The following is a 25,366-nucleotide window of genomic DNA, read 5'->3' as shown; positions in this document are numbered from 1 at the left end:
GAAAAAAAAAACTTTTAATAGGAAAGTTTACAAGAGAGCCCAGCCATACAGAAGCTTTCATGTAACAAATATTCAGTGGGGAGCGATGAGTGATAGTCTGCATAATTTGGGACTCATATCCATACGTCTCTGTCTGTCAGACACATACATGAGGCACACAAAGGATAGAAGTGCTATTGACGTGTGCTATGATAGCAGTCACTTTCCTTCTGACTGATAAGCTCCAGAATCTGCCCCAAAAGCAAGAGTGCTGTTCACCTTGGAAGGGAAGGCATGGGGAGAGACTGCCCCTTTCACACCAACTTCCAAGTAACTCTCACCTCTGCTAAGACTTGCCAGAATGAATTAGGCGTGTAGTATAATAAACAAATCACCGTGAGACTTCATACTTTTAAATACAGCTTTCAGAACTCTTCGTAAATGTTAATTAAAATGAGTCAACATCACTGCACAGTAGGTAGTATTATGAAACACACTTTACAGATGAGTAAACTGAGGCACAAGAAAGTTGTCAGCAAAAGGGCTTTGCTACTTCCAACCAATTAGGGATCAGATCACATTGGAACTATATCAGTTTCCACCACTGGTGGATCTAGCCCATGAGTTCTGACTCACCGTTTCCTCGTCTAAGAAAAGGGGTGGGAGTGGGGAGGGGAAAGAAACAGGTTTTCTTGGCATTCACTGATCTGGAATCCTTCCCCTGGGCCATTTAAAATCTGGCTTTACACCAGCTATGGGAAGGAAGACTCCCACCTACACATAGACTTATGGTAGAATAGTCCCAGATTTGTGAAATGGATATGTGAGGAGAATGCTTACATTGTTGATAACAATATACTCTGGACATTTTCCTGTGGTTATTACCCCTTTGCCAGCTAACTGTGCCACAGAAGCTATAATTGAAATATGTGAATCCCCATCGTAATGGATGTCTGAACTTTCCCTAACATGCCACTCTCAAAACTCCTAGTTTGCAAAAAAAATTATTAGGTAAGAATACTAATACATAACATACTCCAGATGCGACCTGTGGCTCTACAGTAAGTCCTTTGGACTATCTCTGAGCATTGTAAAAAGATACTGAAAGGGTCCCATCCAGCCTTCCTTGACAAAGACAGAAATTAGAGGCAGAAACGCCATTTAAATAAAGCAAAATACCAAGTAGACTGAGAAATGTAAGGGAAAACCCAATGTAAGGTGGAAGGGTGCTCATTTTCTTACCCCTCTGATTGATGGCGTTCAGTGCTCTCACATTTGTTTTCAACTAGAAACTGAGTTATGGGTGCAAGTGTGTGTAGCTGGCTGCAGAAAACAAAAACAAAATTTCACTCAATAGACATTAAGGCCTGTGATGGTTATGACTGATCACACGATGAGTTGGAACCTGTCACTGCTATGTTTGGAGTAACAAGCACAATTTGGTGAGTTTCGCAGGATAAAGATTAACTTCTGCTGTTTACTCAGAGCTTTGCCTCCAATGTCATGAAGAAAAAGAGCTTCTGGTATTTTGGGAGCCCTACTCCAACTGATGTGACTAAGCCTAATCAAATCTTGAACACGGAACCTCATTCCATGTGTGGTTTTGATAGATTCATTTTTACTGGCACATGGTATTGTGTTGCAGTTTGTGAAGAACTTGAGAACTATAAATACAGACAACTCTGATGAAAACCTAGATATTCTCCTTCTTTTCCATAGTTCTGTATGTACCATTGGACTCCTACACAGGGGCGGCTCCAGGCCCCAGCATGCCAAGCGCGTGCTTGGGGCGGCATGCCACGGGGGGCGCTCTGCCGGTCGCCGGGAGGGCGGCAGGCGGCTCTGGTGGACCTCCCACAGGTGACTGGCAGAGCGTCCCCTGCGGCATGCCGCCGTGCTTGGGGCGGCGAAATGTCTAGAGCCGCCCCTGCTCCTACAAACCCCCAAACTCCAGTGTTTCAAACTGCATTGAGATGCTCAACAGTGGCCTGTCAAGATTCATTTAAAATGAGTTCCTTCTCTTTGATTTTTTGTGATTTAAAATAGGGGTTGAAAAGACTTGAAGATGCAGAGTGTGTGGGGGTGGAGAGGAGAAAAATGCCATTTATCCTATCTGTGCATTAGTTGTTGAAATTAAATAGGTGTAGCAAATAACTTGCAAATAAAAACTGAACAGTCTGACTAAACATCCATTCTGTTCTCAAATGCTCAATTTCCATCTCTTGTCTCCAGTGATGTCACAAGTTCATTAGTTCTCTAGTCACCAGAGGATCCTACAGGGTAAGCAAGACTTGAATTTAAATGTACAAATGAAACAGAACTAACAAAACTTTTGACAAAAACCTTTCAGTCTTTCTTTCTCCATCAAAAAGAAACACACTAGAGCACAACTCCTTTGCCTCCATTAGACCCTTTTGCTGGTCACATTAAACGAGTGGATATTGTAATGGTCTAATTTTTAAAGGGTTTTCAACCTGTACCCTATTTGCATGCATGTATCCTTTGTGTGCAAGGAGTCACTTATGAACACACAATAGAATTTATACGTGAAAACTATTTGCAAAGCAAGTATACATTTGTAAATTATTTCCCATGGACATCTATGTCCACATAGTGGTATGTGTCCAAACTAACACTAGGACCGAGATTTTTTTTAAGAAATGACTAGTACAGCTGGTTGGAGCATCCTGGATAAAATGTTTTTTCATCAAATATGACGTTTCATCAAAGCCTAAACATGTTGTGGTTTCAAATAATTCTTGACTTTTTTGATCCAAAGAAAGAAGTTTTAACATAATTCCATTTTGCAAAAATGTTTAAAGGGGGTTGGTTCCAATATGGACCCCAAAAAAGTGAAATTTCAAAATCTTGAAACCTTTGAAGTTGTTGCAAAACAGAATTGTCATCTGCATGTAAGCTCTAGTGCCTAGTGATTTGAGGTGCTCAACTTGAGACACTTAGTTTAGAGGATTTCCAGAAGGTGAGCGCACAGCACTTTTTGAAACTCTGGTCTCTCTAAAATCATTAAAGTTGGACACCCAAAAATTGAAATACTTCACATTACTAGTCATTTTTTAAAATCTTGGACATATACATATATTCAAAATTGGCCTTGAATGAACAGTAGGTCATGTGAGGTCTGTGTAACTTATTAACACTCTGCAATAACCCATTCATAACCTGGTATTCCAATCTCAGAGGAAAAGGTATGCACTCTACTTTTTCAGGTGGAGTGACACAGATGTGTCACACATGTGTGAGCACCAAAATATGACACTAGGTCCCTGAAATAACAAGTGGGCTTTGTCCAACATAAATGCCGGGGTAACCAACCACTAACTATTTACAAAGGCAGTGAGAAAATGATTAAAACACTCGTGTCTCACATTTAGGATTATCGCCGTATTACATTTCATGTGTATGTGATGATTATGACATTAATTACCAGCACTGACTAGATCCAGGCATAATAGGAGATGGTTCACTGGAGTTGTGCTATAATAAAGCATTCTGACAATGTACATTCATCCTACCCACAACCCTGTACTGGAACTGCCTGAGCAGAGATTGCCAGTTGTGTTGAACTACTTTGTATTCTCATGTGATATGGACAAATGTACACTCAAAACTTGAGCAAGAGACCAAAAAGTTCAGTCACGTCTCACCTAAATCTGGATTTTAACCCATGTGTCCTAAGGTTGAATGGTGATGCATACAATTCACGGACATGCAAGAGTTTAAAATGATTTTAAATAATCTAACAATGAAAGTTCATCTGAAATATTAAAATATGATTTTTTGAGGTGATTTCACTGCTTCTGTCTGTCTAAAAATATGCTCCAGATATATCTTTAAAGTGTGATTTTCATACTCTAAAATACATCTGATAATTCCAATAATCATGAAAATATTTCCCCCTTTCTGAAGAATGGATTTGCATAGATTACATTTATCATTTGGAAATGCATCTTTTTTTAATCCCTCTGTCCATCTTTTGGTTTTGTACAGCAACTTTTACTGAGCAGGACAAATACTACTCGTTTTACTCATTTGAGTAGCCTCAACAATATCAGTTGGATTACTAACATGAGGAGGGTCAGCAAGATGTAGTTTTGTTTTGTTTTCTTTGAAACCATCATGGCTCATACATTAACCACTTTGCTAGAGCATCAGCAAATGGATTTCAAACTGGACAGCGGCCCTTTCAGAACGTCCCATTGCAGGAAGAAAACAGGGGGAAAAAACTTGTTCTTATCAGTCGCATGAGGATCAGCCCAGGATTTCTGCAATATTTAACACACCACACCAAGGAGACAGCATGGATTTGGAGGAGGGATGTCTACAGATAAGGAGTTTCCCTGGGCTATTTTTGCCAAGCCATGCAGCATGCTGACAAATTTTTGCTTTATCTCCCATTTCTGTGTGTTTTGTCTTTGTTTTCATGCTCTTAAAGGAAAAAAAAAAAACCTTGGGTAGGAAATGGAGACAGAATATATATATATATACTTATATACTTAATGTGCCCAGATATTTGCTGTTGCCATAGCGATCTGGTGAAATATTGGCCAACTAGGGGTTCTTCTTGCATGCCTCCCCAACAATGACCCTTGAGAACTGGAACAGAGATGTATTAGTTATAACCCAAAGGGAGCACTCTGTCTCTTGAATCCCTTGGAATAAGTTGTTTTTTCTTGCGAGTTTGTAATTGATTGAGTCATCACAGGTCAGCGATGCCTCATGTGGATAAATATTTCCTTTAAAAACGTCAGCCTTTCAAAAAATAGCGTAATAAATTCCTGCATGTTGGGTCGACTCAAATTAGCGAGACTTTAATGCTAGCAGCTGTTTTGGAAGGCGGACTTATTGGGGCTCAGAGATCTAAAATGTTACTAGCATTAACAGATTCCCCATTCTGCGGCTCTAAAATTGAAGCGCATAAGAGTCTTGCTCTTTTCAAGAGCTCAGCCATCTTCCCTAGAGGCAAGTCTGTTCATTTCCATGTGCTTCATTATCCTTGTTTGTAGAAGGGACATACTAATACTTATCCCCTCACAGGGGAGCTGTGAGGCTCACTTGTTGAGGGGTCTGGTATGGCTCATAGAATCACATCCCATGTCAGTTGCTGAGAAAGGAGGAGGTTCACTACGCAAACAGTAGAGGTTAGAGGTGTTGTGTCTATGCAAGTATCATAATGCCTCCAGGAGATGTGCTGGCCAGTGGAATTTATTAGAAGATGGGTGTTCAGAGAGAACAAAGACTCCTCAGGTCTCGTGTCACTTCTAGCACTAATCTTTGCAAAAGGTTGGGGCAAAGGCCATGGCCCCTCTGCTCTTGCCAGTTGATTCAGACAAGGAAGAAAAGATGGTATATCATCTCTCCACTGGTAGCGGGGCTGCCGCTCACACCTTAGAGCCCTATAATGCAATGTGAGAAGATGTGGCTCCATCCTACAACTGGCATGTGCAAGATGTTTTATGTATCATTCTCACTGGACGCGTGCTGCACTTCAAAATGATGCATGGAGTTTATGATCCTTTTGTGGGAGCGAGAGAGAAATTTCTTTCTGATTGTGACAGGAATTGGCATTCATATATTGTGGGGGGCAGTGGAAAGATGATGTCTTCTTTAATTGCAACAAAATTAACAACTACAAAATTCAACACCAACACTAGTCAGGGAGTAAGAAATTACCAACCAATATTTTTTCAAGGCTTATTTATTTTGGTTGCTAATGGATCAAAATGGTTCCCAGCTGTGCAAAGTTCTCATTATGCTCATTACTTATAATGCACCCCACAATGAGATGATTAATTCAGCACACTTGCAGGCTCTTGGTTGAGCGCTGTTGATTAGGCAATTACGTTAATCCACTTCTGTTTGTTTTCTCAGGGCGCTGAGAATAGCTGGGGCCATTTTCTTTGCACAATTATTCCACGCGCAGGAGAGAGGTTTTGCAAACATTTACAAATGCCAAATCCACCATTACCAAACAACATGAAGGTGAAAATTGCAGTCAACCTGTCTCTACTGTATTTGTGGTCTAAGACATTTTTGGGGCTAGTGTGGTTTTCATTCCCCACATTTTGAATCAGGTCCTCAGCTAGTGCAAATCAGCTTAACTCCAATGTCTTCAAGAGTGTTACGCCTATTTGCACCAGCTAAACGTTTAGACATTTTCTTAGAGCTGTTTGTAATTTTGCCATTTGCATAGTGAATCCTGATCTCCTTTGCAAAATGCTTTGGGATCTACTGATGAAAAACTCTCTATAAAAGCTAAACATTAGACATAGTAGTAATAGTATTTCCCCAAAACTTTTTTGAGGTTTTAAAGATTCACGTATGTTTTTCCTCCTTCCCTAAAAATTATTTTGCATCCCCTACTTATCTTTGCCTTTTTCTGGGTTGCATCCAAAATTAGTTTCTGAAATGCCCAGAGAAAATCTGGTATTACAGAACTATCAGATGCTGGAAGTGAAAGTGTCAGAAATATCCCGAGCAAGTTTTTGTTGTTGTTTTTGTTAATTTTGCAAACTAGGTTTTTCTGCTTTTACATGAAAGGATCTTGGGTTATCAACAAAAATGGAAAAGGAAATATTGTGGAGAGGGAAAGTATGTAATATATTTTAATGACCTTTACTAAGCTTAGCTGAGTGTGGCAGTGGTTTTTTAAGTATATTTGTCAGTTACCTACAGAGATGGATCTTGGAAATGATTCCAAGAATCCAAAAATGGCCTATCCTATTCAAAATACTTGACTCTCTGGGTGTTCGAGGAATGGCTAGTGTTCATTTGTAACAGTTGTTGTTTACTGTTACGCCAGCTTAGCAAGCCATGATGGTGCACTTCTGTAGAAAAAAAGGAAAGACGGATCTGACTTATACCTCAATAGACTAAACAGTGACTCCGTAGCAGTGCCCAGCTTTAGGTTGGCCAAATACTTGGCAGATCTCATAAATAATAGACACCTAAAAAATGTTAACAGCCCTCCCCACCCACCAGAGCAGCCGAAACCAAAATGTGAAACATTAACCCAGGCCAAATCTGCACAATGCCGGCTTCTTATCCTAAAGGGCCTTTGATTACTTTTGAGCTACCTGTTTAAAAATATATATATAGAAACAAATCAGCAAGGTTTTGGGCTACCTTCTCAACATCTTTATGTTTCTGCCATTATGTATCCTGAGCTTTTGCATTTAAGCCTAAATCCAAATCAGTGCAGCTCTCCGAGATGTGATATTTTCTGAAAATAGATGGCCCACTAACTTTATTTTAGGAGAACTGATTTACTAGCAACAAATTAAAAGAATAGTAGCCTGTGATATCCTGAGTGTGGTCTATTCTATTCTGTTCAGGTTTACATATAGCCCTTGCCACTGTAATGTCTGAATGCCTTCCAGAAGTACATTAAGCAACATGACTACATGAGGTTAATTTTTTCTTTCTTCATTTCTCCAGGGGAAATTGTGTGGGTATTTTTTTAATATATTACATGTACACTATCATGTAATTATGACATCACAGGCAAAGCTGAGGTCACCTTTCAACTGGAGAGGAAGGTGGTGGCACATGTGGTGGTTCTTAGATCATGCTGCAAGTCTTCCACCATCTTGGACTGACCATGAGAAAGCTCCATCTCCTGCATAGATGAGCTTTGCTGTACTGTGCCCAAGGAGTGAAGATGTCAACCCACAGTTCACATCCTGAAGCTTTAAGGTGTCTTTGAGGACTAAAACCCGGGTTATTTTTGTTTTCCATTTTAGACCTGAGCTGCTAGTCAAAGGTCGTGACCCTAGGGATGGAAGTAGAAATTGGTGGAGTCTGGCATTTTCTCTGATGCAGCCTTGGTTATGTACAAAGTCCTGCCTCTCCAAATGCAGGAGGAACCAAGAACAAAAGGAGCAGTTGTTTCGCTTATGGTCCTATGCCTCTAGCCAACCTCAAGCTGTCTCTCTAGCTTTCCCTAGGGTCACACTGCACTTACAGCCTCTTGTGTGGCTTTCTTGCTTGTGGCTTCTGTTTCTCTCACTTTTCACTCCTCTGTGTCTGTGTGTTCTGCCGCTCCTACACCCATACACACACTCTTATCCAACACAATACGCATTAAAGCCCATCTGCCCACACAGGCCAAAACTCCTGGGTGAATTCATATAACCCTTTTGTCTGAGATAGGGGCTTGTGATTAATTTATCCTGACAGTTATGTTAATTGAAGGGTGAGTTCATGCCCATCAACCTCAGCGAGATTTTAACTCCACCCATAACAAGGTTTCATCCAGCTCATAACATTATTGTTCCTTGAAGATATGGACTGGGACTAATTTGACATGATATTCTATGGTAGGGCAAGATCCTAAAGAGAATCATTCCCAGAGCTGATGAATATTTCTCTCTCTCTTTTTTTTTTTTGGCTGAAAAATTTCCCCCCGCCCCCTTCCCCACAAAAAGCAAAAGGTTTTGTGTGGGAAATGTTCCTTTCTATAGAATGCTTTGGGATGAAAAGCTGAAAACAAAAAGCAAACCAAAAAAAGTCAAAACCCCACACCATTTCTTTCCAAAAAAAATTCAAAAAGAGAAAAAAAAAGTTCATTTAGTTCAAAATTCCACCCCTGCAATATATTTACCATTTTCTGACCATTTCTAATAAAAAGTAATAATCACCACATGGAATTATTCCTTTGCAATCCAATTTTATGTTTCCCTTGCTTCCTATGTTCACCTGGACCTCATGTCCACTTATCTTACACTAATATGTTTTATGGATGTTTGTGAGTTCAATATGCCCCTCTCTTGTGTTGGGATTTTCAACAGTTTAATTGTTATCTTCTTTCTTTATTAAGCTCAGTACTAAATTGTGTTCTCATTTTTGGATGTTCTGGGGACAAAATATTACCAGTATACCAAGTTAACAGCCCACTGCAAACCCAGTGGCCAAACTCCTGTTGACTTCAATGGGAGAAAGATTTTGCCCTAATGTAATATTAGAAATCATGAAAGCTCCAATGAGCATCAGAAGGTGTTGAAGGGGGGTCAAGGAGTGTAACAGACATGAAAAGACTTTTTTTTTTTTACAGCTGGCTCTTTTCTCCTATCGACTGTATAAAAGTGGGACGGGGCGGATGGTGGGGGGGCTAAAGAGTGAAGCAGCATTATGAAAGAGACACACTTTCCATCCATGTTCAGGAAACCAGCGAGACAAAAGGCACACAGCAGCGGCCACATGGCAAGGGTGCTTCAAAAAACAGACTGCTTCCTCTCTTCTTTCCTCGGAATCCCAGGATCCATCGCCTGGTTTGTTTTTCCAAGGAAATAATTAAAGCTGTGGATTACAAAAAAAAAAAAAAAAAAGCCTTAACAAAAGGCTGACCCTTCCTCTCTCTCTCTCTCTCTCTCCTTTCCCTTGGTTCCTCCCCACGTAAGAGAAAATCATTTTCATATTCCCTCTTCCCCTCTCCATACAGAATGTCAGACCAGACCCTATAGTTAAGATTGGTTTACATCCCAGTGGAGGCAAATGTTTAAGGAAGCTTTTGGCAGTATTATGGATCATCATGCAAGGAGATGGTTTTATCATGAAGCTTTGAGGACATTATTGTCCAAACAAACACATGCTGTGCCAGACTTAATTTACAGCTGCTGTTTGGAGACTTATGAATTCCTGCCATATTTTAGCCTCCCTACACTCTGGGCCTCCTCCACCATTTTGAGCCCTGAATAGAATATCAGGGTTGGAAGGGGCCTCAGGAGATCATCTAGTCCCACCACCTGCTCAAAGCAGGACCAATCCCCAGACAGATTTTTGCCACAGATCCAGGGCCGGCTTTAGGAAGTGCGGGGCTCAATTTGAACATTTTCGGCAGGGCCCTGGCAGGGATGACTGAAAAAAACAAAAAACATGTAAAAAAAAGCCTTTCATTTCTTCCATCTATTATTTACTTTCCGTAATATATAATTATATTATTTATATAGTTATGTACATTGCATCATATATGCTGTTGATTGGTTATTAATGACGGCCGTTTCACATGTGTGGGTCCTCGCCACTCCCTGGGGGTGTGCACATGTGTGGGTCCCAGCTGCTCTCTGCCCCCCTCATTGAAGCAGGTGTGCAGGGTTACTGCCCTGGGAACTGCAGGGCAGCAGTGGACATGGGGCTGGTTGGAGGCAGGGCAGGGGCTGACTGGAGGGAGGGTCTGGCTGCAGGCAGGGCAAGGGGTGCGGGGCTGGCTGGAGACGGGTGTGTGGGGCGGGCTGGCTTCAGGCAGGGCCGCAGGGGGGTGGAGCAGGGGTTGGCAGGGCTGGAGACAGAGGAGTGCGGGACTGGCTGGCTTCAGGCAGGGGGGTGCAGCAGGGGTTGGCTGGAGACAGGGCAGGGGGTGCGGGCAGGGCAGGCAGGGCAGGGGGTGCAGGGCTGGTGTGGGCAGGGGTGTGTGTGGGGCTGGCTGGCTTTGGGCAGGGCTGCAGGGGTGTGTGGCAGGGGTTGGCTGGAGACAGGGCAGGGGGTTTGGCAGGAGCTGGCTGTGGGCACGGGATGCAGAGCTGGCTGCAGGCAGCGGGGGCGGGGCTGGTGCAGGCAGGGCAGGGGGTGCAGCAGAGGCAGCTGGAGCCCTGGCCCTTTAAATAGCCCCCAAACCCCCAAGCCCCCCGCTATCCCAGGGCTCTGGGGGCTATTTAAAGGGCCCGGAGATCCAGCTGGGAGAGCGGGGCCGCGGGGCTTGCCGCGCTCCAGCCGGAGCTCCCGGAGCAGACCGCAGCCGGGGTAAGTAAAAAAAAATTTAAAAGGCACTGGGCCTGATTCCTGGGAATTGGGTGAATTGGCTTAAAGCTGGCCCTGCCCAGATCCCTAAATGGCCCCCTCAAGGACTGAACTCACAACCCTGGGTTTAGCAGACCAATGCTCACGCCTTCTGTTAGGCTCTAAGGTGCCACAAGGACTTGTCACTGTTTTGTCTGTACTGTATAACTTCATTTTTCCCATCCTAGAAGCTATCACTGGGCTCTGAAGACTGGCTTTCTGTCCATGACTCTAGTTCCTGCATCATCTGGATTTAGAAAACTTTAACATGCTCTCTGTTCTTTTTTTCAGTTGATGAGAGACAGGATGCTCCTCAAATTTTTTATTTCAGGCTATAGCACTTCACAATTGATCATACCTCTGGCATTTCAGCTCAGCACTGTGAACATCCCCAGAAATATCCATGTGGATTTTTGCCTCTTCCCTCATACACAAACATACATGGTCTGTTTATTAGAGATGGATAAAATAAGAACTGGACTGAACCAAACCTTTGTGTGTATTTAATACAAAATATCAGTTGGGCCTTAGCCACTTTTTTCTACTTTCAGACCCTTCTGTTCATCTGGGTTCTGGCAGGAAGAGGAAGCAGAAATGAGAAAATGAAGAGAGGCTGTTTTGGCAGTGTTGGTGGCCCATCAACAGTGGGAAGCATCAGAAATCTCATTAGACAATCTGTTTTCATGAGATTTCAAGAACAAGTTTGCAGAAACAACCGCCATGAATGGTTCTTTCTTTCTACCCAGTGTTTTAGACTATGCTTATCACACTGAGTATCTGAAAGTTTCACAAGTAAATCATAACCAGCAATTGCATCTGCATGACAGTATATGAATGTGCATCCTAGTAAACTGGTGTGTATAGCTGACACCTTTGGGAGGGGGAGAGGGACCGTCTGACATGTAGGAGAGTTCCCAGGTGATGCACTGCTAGGTTGTGTTAAGATGTAGTTCCAGTAGACACAAATCACAGTAGAGCTCTGTGTGCGTCTATTTGTTTTTGTACCTGAAAAGCAAGACTACTTGTGTCAACAGTGGAGATTTAAGTTTCAGTGCTTAATCTTTGGGTTCTTCACTTTCTACCACTTACTCAAAAACTGAATGCAACATTTCTAAACCACTTCAACCTGATATACCCCATTTAGCCTACTAACTCTAAAGAAGCCTTTCAGAGTGCTCCCAAGTGATGGGCATCAGCACTAAATGTAGCATGTGGTAGCCTCTTGCTTTGAATTTCCTTGGGGGGCGTAGAGAAGTTACGTTGTTGCTGTTGCCTGATGAAATGACGAGACAAGAAGCTGCCTTGTCTAACTCAGCCAAACTTGGGTCACAGCTTCAGAAGCTGCTGTCAGCAAGAAAGAGTAGATGTTCAGACCATTAAAATGGCCATGTGGGAAAATAGACAGCCTTCCTTTCATGCTAGCAAATGCAAATGCAAAAAAACATTGAATTTCTCTCTGCATTGCAGTGCATTACAAATAAACAGCCTTATCCCACACAGACATACCAAAAGCAATTCTCAAAAGGTATCACAGTCTAGTGGTTAAAGCAGAGGACTACCAGATGTGGGTTCTAACCCACCTCTGCTGTGTCAGTGTGTGACCGTGGGCACCTCTCTCTGCCTCGGTTAATTTCTCTGTAAAACTGGGGTGATATTGACGCATTCAGTGATGAGTATTAGTACAAGAGGAAATAATAACAGAAACATCTGATGTTCTTTAGAGACTCCTGGGACTCTACCAGGTGCAGGTCTTGGCTCAAGCTTTCTAAAAGATCACTTTGCAGGACTTGTGTTACAAATAACAATTTAGAATACTGAACAAACATAAGCATTGGCATCGAATTTACTGTTCACCAGTGATGCTGTTTATTTACTTTTCTGCAGTTCACTGTGCTTTGGCAGTATAACTAGACTGGTCAGTTTCACTTCACGTTTGCCTATACAGCGCAGCAAAGCTCACCAGAGAGGTGTGATTTTTGAAGCGCACTAACCTGCCCCATGGACACCTCACTGGTGTGCTCTGAAAGGTATCTATTTTGCATTAACACAGTCCTGTTTGAAACAAGACAACACTAACACAAACTAGGTACCTTTTACAGTATGCCTGCAGGGTCGACATGGGGCAGTTAGAGCGTGATATGTTAAAGCACTTTACAGGTCAACCCTTTGAGTGTGTTTTGCTGGTGCCCTGCAGACGGTTGTTTCCAGTCAATTTCACTTTCTTATTTTCAGGTACCAGTAGCACAATGCTTTTGAGAATAAGTCATTCTATTAAGAGTGGATGACATAGGACACAAATCATGGAAGCTTTTCCATTACTATTAAAGCTTGTTAGTCTCTTTTCAATAATCCAAATGTAGCACCTAATAATCTAAATGTAGGGCCCAAAATTAGGGCATAGTGCCCATATTTTAAACATCGTCTTGTTGGATACTATTATCACTGCTTCTTTTGCTGCGTGGTCTTTTTATTCCTTTCTCACTTTGATCCGAGAAAGCTCCCATCTTGAAAACATCAAGCTTGACCTGAAACCAACAAGCAGCCACATCTGATAACAAGTCTCCATGTACCTGTGTGGTCTGATGTCAGAGAAATAGCTTGGAAATAGGAAATCAGATGCAATTACATGATCCTTATCTCCCCCCTACTACCCCTATAGAGGGCACACGCTGCAGATCCAGAAGTTGCACAAAGTAGAAACCTGCAAAAGTTTTTTCACGAAAGCTTTCAGAACTTGTAACAGAAATTAGCAAGGGGCCCCAACCTAGTTATTAACTATGCAAGCCTATTGTTTATTTTCTTACCGGAACTAAAGGAGAAAGTATCTGTGCTTATTTTTCTTTACTTAGCTAAAGAAATTGTATAGCTTTTTGAAAGGGTTAAATAATTTCCTCCCTTCCTGTGCTCCTAAGGTTTTTCTTGTATGTATGTGTGAGGTTCCCCACTAACCACAACTCTGTCCAAAAGGAAATTAAAATGAAATACATCAGGCATGCTGGGACTTCACACTTCAGAGACTTATAAAGCAATATCGCCTGTTTAAATTGATTGTCACTTTAATGGCCCACAGCTACTCTTCAGGAAGGGAGCTTAAGGTTTTACTATTCTTAATGGGACAATATCCCTCTTCCAATGGCTTCATTTAGGTTGTGCTGAAATTCCTCTGAAGAACAGAGCCATTAATATTTCATTAAAGATACCCATGATGTCAGAGTAGTGATGCAGAGTTACTTGGTAAGTTACAAAGGAAACTCCTTTTGGGAATCACTAACATCCTACCATATGAATTCTCTGCACTGGCCATGACTGTGTGTCTCCCAGGCCTCCCTCCGTATCCTCAGAGACTATATTGCTACTTTGTCACTCTAGTTCATAAAGCTGTGTCTTAGTGATGTAAAGTTATCAACAAATAAAGAAGCCAATGACTCAGATATTGCATAGCCCTCCTTTATACAGTGGAATGTGTTTATTGCACAGAGGGGATGTGCACAGGATGTAATTAAAATATTTGTGTTTCAGCAATTCCCCTTTCTAAACCTATCTTTTACAAATATGCAACAGAAAAATGTTAATATAATGCCGAGAAAAGGAGAATAACATGGAAACCACAGTGCTTGTAATAGATGACAGCCTCGTAATCTATAGACATGCTGGTAAACTGAACATATGGTAAGAAGGCTACAAGATACATCTTTAGCCGATGTAAATTGTCATAGTTCCATTAACATAACTATGACAATTCACACAAGTGAAGGATCTTCCACTAGAATTCTTCTTTAAAACCAGAGGCCTGTACTTCTTGAATTAAAGGAAAACCTCCATTATTAATCAGCAGAATTAAAGCTATGTGCTATTTACTGCCCACCCACTAGCGAGCACCATAGAACAATGAGGAGGCCAAACTCCATCCAGCCTGGGGCTTTGGTGCACAAATGCAGTTTAGTAAATTGCAGAGTTCAGCAATAACAACCCTAGAACACATTTTGTGAAAACTGAGGCTCCCAATTCCAAATAGCTTCTTTTCAGCAGTGATCTCAGGTCTAAAACCTACAACTCTGGCACAGGTTTTCTGAAAGTCTGATCTCTAACCTAACCTGCTTCAGAATATATGAACTAAGCAGATCTTATCAAATCTACGCAACAAAGGGTTTAGCTGGTAATTTGTAGGTTAGATGAGTGGTCACAAGAGTAATAACTGGCAGAAAAATGCTGCAATGTGGCAGGCATGGTTACTACTGAAAAGTATAGTTTTAAAATTTAGAGCGCATCACTGTTTTATGCATGCTGGGGGTTATAAAACGGCATTAATATAAATCACAATTATTATAGAAACAAGTTATATGCAAGATGTTTTTAAGCCTCTAGGCCTAGAGGGTCAGGAAATAAAATACATATGGATCCCAGTAGAAAAATACAATGTGTTCGGACAAGGGCCAGGTACAGAAAATATATTTAAAGAGATGATATAGATATAGATATTGATATACTGCCAAAGTGAACTTGTGTGTCACAATCAGTCTAAGAACATGGAGGGTCTTGGGTTAATGCATTTCCTGGGAATTCCCTACGTCCCTACTTGAAGACTCTGTTAAGAAATCAAACTCTCGATGGAGTTACCAGCACAGTGGCCCAGCAAAGAGTGTTTATGGTGCTAACTTTGTCCTCCACATTGAGTGCTGGGTGGGAAAGACTAGCACTGCTTTCACGGGCTGTTAGGGAAATAACCACATGATTGGTAGGATAAACGTCCTAGCATGGAGGTGAGATGGAATGGAGAGTCTCTCATAAAAAGAGATTTTTTAACTTTGAACTTCCGTGGGCTGCTCCCTTTGCATTAGTTCTTTATTGTTGTTTGCTTGTTTGTTGTTTTCAGCGAGAAGGAATCACGGGAGCCTTATGCAACTGATCTAGACAAAATATTGTGATGTTATTAAAGGGGAGAGGGAAAGTTATATCGTTAAGCGGTGACCAAATTTGCTCTTAGCAATCAATTCATTCTCAGTGAATTCCTTTCATCTGAACCAATACATTGTTATATGGTGCCTTCCTTCTCTGTATGTGCTTGATTCAAAGTCCATTAATGTCAAGGTAGGGTGGCCAGATGTCCTGATTTTTAGGGACAGTCCCGATTTTGGGGGCTTTTTCTTATATAGGCACCTATTACCTCCCACCCCCATCCCAATTTTTTACACTTGCTATCTGGTCACCCTATGTCAATGGGAATCTTTCCATTGACTCCAGGGGGATTCAGATAAGGCCAAATATGAGTCTTCTTGGGAGCTAAAGATGCTATGAGTTATATGGACTATAAAGGCAGGTTGACTGGAGTCTACAGTAAAATTAAAAGCTGTCAGTTCAAAGTGGGAATCTGCTTTGCCTGGGCCAATGCAACTGTCCATTGCCCTCCGAGGCACAGTTACAGTCTGGTTCTAAGCAGTGTAATTTTACCCTCCACCCCCTGCTGAGCTGTTGGTACTATCTCCTTTTTAGAGTTGAAGAAACTAGCACAGAGGGATTAACCACTTGCTGAAAGCCAAAGCGGGTATGTCTACACTGCAAAAAACAAAACAAAAAACCAACACCACAGCAGCAAGCTCACTCTATGGAACTAAAAACAGCAGCGTAGGCTTTCCTGCTCAGCTGGAGCTTGGGCTCTGAGACTCACCCCCACGCTCAGAGCCCAAGCTCCAGCCAAGTGGGAATATGTACACCTCTGTTTTTAGTGCCCTCCTGCAAGCCACAGTCTATAGACCTGGACTCAGACTCACTGCTGCACATTTTTGTTTTTTATTATTTATTATTATTATTAATAATAATTATTATTATTAGAACTGCGTAGATGTACCCAGAGTGAATCAGTGGCAGAGCTTGGACAGAATCCAGCTCTGTGTGGGTGGATGAACAAAGAGGTGTGTGATGTGATCTCCAAAGCTAGGTCCAAGCTAGGGATTGGGACCCTGCAAAACCTCCCATTCATTTATATTTCAGTTCCACAGCAATGTGAGTAAAAGATGTGTCATTACTCCAGACAGCAAAGAAAAAGAATCCCAAATCTATGATATTGAAATATTTCTTGTGATTTTTAAGCCGATCTCATGATTTTTGGTGTCTGGCTCATGATTTTCTGAATGCTTTGGAATGGTTAAATTTCAGCCCCTGGGCTGGTTCTATGTGCAGGAAAGCAGGGTGGTCGCCCCGGGTGCCAACTTCCAGGGGGTGCTGCCAAACTGCAGGGCTTTTTAGTTATATTATTATTATTTTATTCTTATTATTTATTATTAGCTCGGCTGTGATTGGCTAGCTTTTTTTTTTTTTGGCTCAGCAATTGTGTGTGGGGGTGGAGCGCTACATTGAAATCTTTTCCCGCTTTGGCCAGAGAAAGAACTAAAATAGCTCTTGTACAGGCCTGAAGAAGTTCTGAATTCAGCAGCCATTTTTGGGTTTGGCTCAGGCCCATGTCAATAATGAATTGTGTCCGGGGTGACTGTGAAAATGCACTCTAAAGCCCCAATCAAATGCAATTTTTAATGCACATTCAAAGCCCAATTATCTTGAGTGGTACTCTGAATAGAGGACTGCTGGTGCAGGACAAACTGAAGGATCAAGCCCCAACAGGAGCTAATGAAAGGCTAAGGAGTCGTGATAAATCCCCATTTGCTGGAAACTTATTTCTCTCCCCCACCCAAACAGAAAACAAAATCTGAATATATTAACCAGCATTTAAAAAAACCAAAACCAAAACCAAAAAAAACTTCTCTCAATTCTCCTCAATGGCACAAAAAGCAATTAAAATCATAGCTTCTGACTCTTTCCCCCCCGGGAACAAATTTTTACTGGAAACGAAAAGGAAAGGTGGTTCAACTGTGGAAACATTTACCAGCTCCAGGTATAATACTGTGTCTGTTGTCAGAGTGAACATTTCATTGGTTTATTTCTGGAGGATTATTTAGAGGGTTGTGGTCTTACATCCAGGCCTCAAGAAAAAAAAATACAGCCTATGAGGTGTGCCTTTGCACTACAGAATAGTGATTTGTTATGTGTTTGTCTGAGTTAAATATAGCAGCAAGTCATTTTGCGTAGTCCAATATTTTATCCTGTTAACTAAAAAAAGAAACTCTTGTTTGGATAGATGAAAAAAGGCTGAAGAAAACCCACAGCTTCTGGGTTTGCTTTCCAGACAGGTTCAGGTGCTTAGTATTATAAAATTCACCCATCAATCAATAAGCAACTCAATTAGTTTGGACGGCTTTAACAATCCCATTCTGATTTGCTCTTTTGATTATTATCTTGATGGTTATTATTATTGCTGCAGTGGAGAATGGTACCTTTGGAGATGAATTTATGTCAGCCTTGGGTTTCACTCGCCTAAATCTTTTTTTTTTTTTTTTTTGGAGGGGATTCAGAAAACAAGATATATGGGCCTCATGGGAAGGATTAAAATCCTCCCAGTGTGGTGGATGGTTCACTGAACATAATCTAACCTGGACTGCCTTCATGGGTTCAGGCTAAAAACCAAAGCAAACCCACTAATGCTTCTGTTTTCCCAGTTGGAGACTAGAAACGATCATGTGCAGTATTCCGAAGCAAGGTCCTGTATGTCAGTATAACTGCTGCCCAAATTGGCTGCCAAGTAACGGTTCTGCAGACTAAGGGTTGCGTTCCCTTCCTGGGAGAAAGAATGGGTTGTAAGTGTTAATATTTCAGCAACAGGAAGAGGGACTTAAAAAAGAATCATGCTGTGGAAAGGGCACTGTACCCAGGGGACCAGCGTTGAATTCCCAGCCACGTGCTCCTTGTGTGACCTTGGGCAAATCGCTTAATCTACGCTGTACCTCAGTTACCTCTCTGTACATTGAAGATAAAACTCTCCTATATCACTGGGGTTTGGTGAGGATAAAAATCAATGACTGGTTGTGAGGTGCTCAGATAATATGGCAATGTGGGCCATATTGATAATCAGAACACACAAGAACTGATATTTCCCTCCCTTCATCTCCATGCTGCTGTGGCAGAGGTGAAGTTGTCTGAAAAACACATAGCCATACTTTTGTGCTGGACTAGAATTTCTGGATAAGGCTCAGTATCAGTGGCAGGTCTGTCTTTTAATAGTGCGCAGATAAATTTAACCTTCCCTTATGCCCTGTTGTCATGGCATGTGGAGTGGGTGTAACATACAGCATCCTTGTGACTCTATGGACATTTACGCAGCACCTTTCAACTGAGGAGTTCATAGGGCTTGGAATGCCCTTGTGTGTGGTAGGTATTAGACAATTCTAGAGATGGATTAAACCGAGGCACAGAGAGGGAAAAAGATTCCACTGAGGTCACAAAGAGAGTCACTAGTAGAACTAGGAACAGAATCCAAGAAACATGACTCCGTTCATCCTCCTGTTGGTTGTGTGTCTTTCAAATTCACTGCAATCGTTTGAGCACCTATGGGGTCAAAGAGTCGCGTGGGCACTAGACTCGTGTCTTTCGGGAAAATCTAGAGGGTTTTATTTTATTTCATTCCCCCAGGGGCGGCTCTAGGAATTGCGCCACCCCAAGCACGGCGGCACGCCGTGGGGGGCGCTCTGGCGGTCGCCGGTCCCGCGGCTCCGGTGGACCTCCTGCAGATGTGCCTGCGGGAGGTCCACCGGAGCCACCTGCCGCCCTCCCGCGGCACGCCGCCCCAAGCACGCGCTTGGCGCGCTGGGGTCTGGAGCCGGCCCTGCATTCCCCTTTAACCTGAACATGGCTTCTGTTTTCTATGACTGGTGCAGCAGCCATTGGTTGTGATTACAGGCGTCACGAGGGAATACCAGCTTAATCCCAGTATCTCTGAAAGACATCCAGTGAAGAGGTTTATTTTTCCTCAACAAGGTTTCATTTGGCTTTGGTCCAGGGCTCAGCCTTTTCCCTGTACTCCTTGTATTTTCCTGGAGTTGTCCACTTTTCTTGACTGCCTGCATTCATGGTTCTGACCTGACTACACCCACAGCAAAGTTCCTCTCTCTATGGAGAGGGGAATTACCCATCATTCTGCTAAAGGGCCAGGTCCACTGTTTCATTTTATATCTTCCTTGTACAGGTAAGGACAGCTATACAGTGAAAGTTTAATCCTGGAGCTACTCTGTGCAATAGTTAGCTTCTTAAATATTAATTAATTAATATTCTTTACAATTAGTAGAGTGATATAGACACATATATAACCCCCCTGTCCATTTGGCATGAGAACATTTACTGAGCTAGCTGAATTGTATATTACTTTACAATAAGCATAACTATTGTCCCCTGAACGATTCAATGAATCCCCGGATCTGCCCCAACGACTCCAACAGAAGAATTTTAACAATTCTAGGCTTCCCAAATATAAAGTTAATTGTAATGACCTTCTGCTAATAGGGTGTGATTCCTTAAGAGACCCTTGGAATAAACAGGAGATTTTCATTTACTTCAAGGATCTTTGGATCAAGTCTTTAGAGAGAAGACAGTGTAAGACTTCATTTCCCAGTGGTGATACTCAGTGTGTGTGAGTGAGTGAGTGCGTGTGTGCATGTGTGTGAGAGAGAGAGACAGAGAGATGCACTCTGCCTTTGAAGAGCATAGATGTATCTTTGCCCTCTGCTACAAAGCAGAACAAGTGATCGGGAATGAAACCATGAGTGAAATCTAAGAACATGTTAGCTTGTGTGAGGGTGAATGTCAGGCATGCATTTGAGATATCATTTACACATGTAAATCTGGAGTAACAGCATTGATTTCAGTGAACTTACAAGGTATAGTGAAGAAAAGAGTTTGGTTCCCTGTGCCCAGTTCTCCTAAACCTAGGAGAAGGTAATAAATTCCCATATTATGAAATGGAACAAGAAGAATCAGTTCTTTGATTTGGCAAATGCAACTAAATAACCCACCATGAATACAGAAAGGAAGCCAAACGCAGACTACGTCTACACATGGAGTTGAGGATATGATTCCTAGCTCAGGTAGACGTACTGACGCTAGCTCTCATTGAGCTAGCATGCTAAAAATAGTAGTGTAAGTCAGCAGTGTCAGGAGTTAGCACCTGACCCCAGGGTTATGTACTCGGTGCAGCTAGTCCATGATACTGCTTGCTTCTGCCCATGATATCGCCCCTCATTATTTTTAGCCCTCTAGCTTGGTGACAGCTAGCGTGAGTATATCTACGCAAACTGGGAACTGCACCCCCAGGTCCCAGGGTAGAAGTAGTCAAAGACTGTGGATGGAATTCAACTAAAAGGACTCTCTGGAAAGGAGCAAAGATGCCAGACTGGCTTTGAATCTGCAAATTACCTACGCAGCCACCAAGTTTATGACAAACAAGAATTATGCACCAAGCTAAAGATACTGTGACCATGAGTGTTGTGATGACAGTTCAGCATCTGTTATATATTTAGTGGGAACAGTGGAAAGAATAAGATGCAGCATTGAAGCAACTGAATATTTTTATCTGCCTAAAAAACTGGAAGGGTAGAGTTAATTAGGACTGTCATGGTGAGATGATGAGGTTGGTTACTCTCATTCATCATGAGAAAAAGAGATAATTGGGGGTAAAATATTTATGAAGTTTAACAGGCCTCTCTTTCTCACACACACACACACACACACACACACACACACACACACAATGATATTGTCATATCTGGTACCATTTACTTCAATATCAAACATCCAACCCATGCTTTTCCAGGCACCTAACTGGTCAGGATATCCTAGGTGAAGGATAGGCCTAGGCCTGTTATTTTCCTCCTGTACCATCTCAGTTTCCTGAAAACAGGAGCCAAAAGCTAGTGATGTACTGCTCTCACATTGATCAGCGTCTGGATAAGCTCCCAAAGATTGGTGGCTTTTTTGAATCTCTAGAGCCAGAAACATTAAATGAGAAATTCTGAGAGACAAGGGTTTTTTGGTGAGATTTCTAGCACGTCCATTTCTGGTCCCTGCTGGAAAAATTAGGAGAACAAAAAAACCTCATAGTACTTGCGCACTCCGAGTTCTGTTTCCAGAAAGAAGCTGGAGGCGCAAGAACAAAATAAGTTATCTGAGATTTTTAGTTCAGGTGTGGTTTCTGCATGAAGAGATCTTATGTGATGCTTGATACTTTCCATATTAGTTGAAACTTTCCTGAGTTTCTCAATAAGCAATAATATGACTTATGTGTTATTTTGTTTCAGATGGTGTTTCCAGTGTGATATTAGATTGGATAATCTAATAGGTCTTTTATATTAGGGCTAGCAGTGTGGACTAGTGGATAGAGCACTGGACTGGGAAGCAGCCTGCTGAATGACCTTGGACAAATCACTTTCCCTCCAAGTGCCTCAGTTTGCCCATCTGTAAAATGATGATAATGATATTTACCCTCCTTTGTAAAGCCCTTTAAGAGATCCACTATTGAAAAGTGCTATATAAGAACTGGATATTATTATCATCATCGTCCATCTCTAGAATTAATAATTTAAAAGTTGTACAGGAACTTCTGCTCAATCCAAGTGAAATTACACAAAGCAGGAACATATTTGGGGCTACAGTTTATTTTTCTCAGTCTTGCCCTCCCCAATTCAAACAAACCACCATTCCCGCTGATTGATGCTGCTGAATTGAAGGATACTGTTTTTCTATGGTCTCCCCCCTACTCCTGTTTGGTTGGATGTGGGCTATTACAACAAACAGTCAGATGCTGGAAATTGCTGGAAGCACACCAAGTTGGTGGCTACTTATTTCTCAGTGTGGCTAGTTAAAATAACCAAATTTTCACGTCTCAACCTTGATGTTTTGTTTATCTGCTCATTACCAAAGCTGCTATTGACTCATGAAGTGTGGGGAGATGGGAGGGAGAAAACCTGTACAATGTATTTCCAGAATGTGGTATGTTAGCTCTGGAAAATAAATCTACTGATGTGGTTTGAAGGTAGCAATGTGTGAATCCAGAGATATCCTAATCAAATTCCTTTCTGAATCCAAGCTGCAAAATACAGTTACAACAGGCAGAATGTTTCAATCTTATCTAAAAGCTCTGGTTTTTTTCAATTTTTTTTCCAAACAAAATTTCATTAAAATCAACATTTCCATGAAATGTTTTATTCATTTATTTATTTTACAAATTGGCATTTTTCAAGTGGAAAAACGTTCCCTTCAAGAATTTCCAATAAACTGCACATCAGATTCTAGGAACCTGTTTTGGGAGATGCAGTGATCTCCTGTTGACATAGCCATGTATTATGTTCTTCAAGTCTCACAGAGATTCAGAGATATTTTTGCTGTTTCTCTCTGAGGTTAGCACCCAGTGTTTATCTGTGCTTCTAAGTCTTTGATGTTCACATATCATTTCAAACTATCCAACTTACCCAAGTATAATGAGGTTCACTACTCACTGCTGGTATGCCTCCTCATGGCTCATCTGGAGATTCTCTCACCACGGGTCAGAGGCCCCTTCCTACGGTCACTCAGCCTGTTGTCTCAGTCTCCTTTACAGGACTCAGGGTAGTCTTCTTTGTGATTCAGCGATCCAGACAGTTACCCTCTTCCAGGGGTTTGTCAATGTGTCCCGGGACAAGCTGTCCCTCTGTCATTCCAGGTAATCCTTCATTCTACATCCAAGGTTGTGCCACTTCCCTGGTGGCTGGTAGGGGAACCCTGGCCTGCTTTCTACTCTGGGTTCCAGTCCAGGGACCCTATGCTTTGCAACTATGGTCTACTTACTCCCAGACCTGGTTGCTGTTTCCCTGGGCTCTATCCTACTTCTTCTATCTATCGTCTGGTACCTCTGGGTTTATCACCCATCTAAGTTTCCTCCACTCACTGTAGCTACTTCTTCCCTTGGATTCTTGGCCGACCCTGTAATTTCTGACATACCTCCCTTTTGTCAGGGAATGACTGCAGACTGTTCCCCTCTGCAGTGGCCTTCTGTTGTCAGCTTCTTAGCTTTATCAAGGTCCCACCTGTTCCTGCCCAGGTGATCTTCATCCTTAATTAAGCATTGGTTTCCCTAGCCTCTGTTTGCCAGAAGCTGGGAATGAGCAACAGGGGATGGATCACTTGATGATTACCTGTTCTGTTCATTCCCTCTGGGGCACCTGGCACTGGCCATTGTCGGAAGACAGGATACTGGGCTAGATGGACCTTTGGTCTGACCCAATAGGGTAATTCTTATGTTCTTATGTTGGCTCCTCTCCAGGTGCAGCCTATGTGGATAATTGGCCCATCTAGCCTACCTTAATCCCTTCAGGACTGGTGTGGGGTGAACACCCCATCACAATAAGATGAGTAGCTTATTATCTCTATCCTTGGAAGTGAATGTTCTTTAGAGGTACCTAAGTTGTTGAGACCAGATGGGACTCTCTTAATCAGTGAATAAATATACTTAATAATTAATTCAATAGGCTGAAAAAAAATCCCTTATAAGGAGTTGTGCTATGATGGCAAGAAAATAGAGGGAAAACACTGCTTAAAGTTGACAAAGTTACTGGTTCGCACTGGGCTTGTGTGAGATTCTTAAAATAAGTGCATTCATCAATGAAATGTTTGGGTGGTACCACCAATAAGGAGTCCAGAGAAGACTCATTGGTTAATAAAATCCAGCTTTTGTACACTCCGTAACTTACAGTTAATGGCTAAAGCTTGTAACAATGCAGGAGTGAGCACTGAGCTTTCCCGCTTTTTCCCTATTCAACAAAAATGGCATGAGTTTGGTTTTCCTCAGGCTTTTCCCCACAGCTGATCTCCCTTCTGGCATAAACATGTCAAAAATTATATATAATATATTTTGTTTTAGCCCACCTTTAAAAAAATACATGGTGTCTAGTGCACTAAGCCACAGTGACCACAAGCTGGAGAGAAAATATATTAATATGAATTCAAATATTTTGCTGAATGCAAGATGTAATTACATTTACTTGAATGCACTTACACCCAGGAAGGAACCCATACTTATGGAAAAAAATAATTTTCAAAGGTGTTTTCATGGCTATCCTGGCGGGGGGTGGGGAAGGGAGGAAAGGACGGAGAGAGGGAATCACTTTGCTATAAATATAATCATCTTTGCTCCTTTTAAAAAAATCCAAAATTTTACATGCCCAACTCAAATCCTATAATTATAAGCAGCCATTGCAAAGCAGTATTCCGTTAAATGAATGCACAGGGGTTCATGGAACAACTTTTTTACTAGGAATGCTTTTTCGAGAAAACATCCCAAAATAGGGGACTAAGGATTTGGGTTTTTCAGGTCCCTGACATACTCCACCTCTGGACTTCTATTCACTTGTAAGCATTTGTAACCACTTTCCAGATGTTTAAGATGAAACTAGCTAAGGACAGTACAGTGGTTCCTTCCTTGGGAATTCATAACTGTAGAACATAAGAGACAAGGCCAAGTGAGATGCCAACATCAGTTGCTACAAAGGACGGCCTTTGAAATAAAAAAGACTGGAGTATCAATAGAATTGTTACAAATGGCTGGATCCAACACTCATTAAAATCAGTAGACTTTACTGCGTTTTGGATCAGGCCCCAATCCATCACAGCATTTGAGCATATGCTTATCTTTATATAGATGAAAAGTTCCATCAACTTCAATAGGACTACCCACCTACTTACAGGT

General features: G+C 41.9%; 1 long non-coding RNA gene across 1 annotated transcript; it reads left to right on the top strand.

Moving 5' to 3' along the window:
* The first annotated feature begins 7,531 nt into the window (after window positions 1-7,531).
* On the top strand, window positions 7,532-11,572 carry LOC120382821. The gene is made up of 3 exons (XR_005588238.1): window positions 7,532-7,692; window positions 9,159-9,266; window positions 11,322-11,572. It is a non-coding gene; the product is annotated as an uncharacterized LOC120382821 (long non-coding RNA).
* Window positions 11,573-25,366: the final 13,794 nt, after the last annotated feature.

Source organism: Mauremys reevesii, linkage group 15 (assembly GCF_016161935.1).
Source record: "Mauremys reevesii isolate NIE-2019 linkage group 15, ASM1616193v1, whole genome shotgun sequence".
NCBI lineage: Eukaryota > Metazoa > Chordata > Testudines > Geoemydidae > Mauremys > Mauremys reevesii.
Note: the sequence above shows the minus strand (reverse complement) of the source record. Positions and strands in the feature narration are given on the sequence as shown.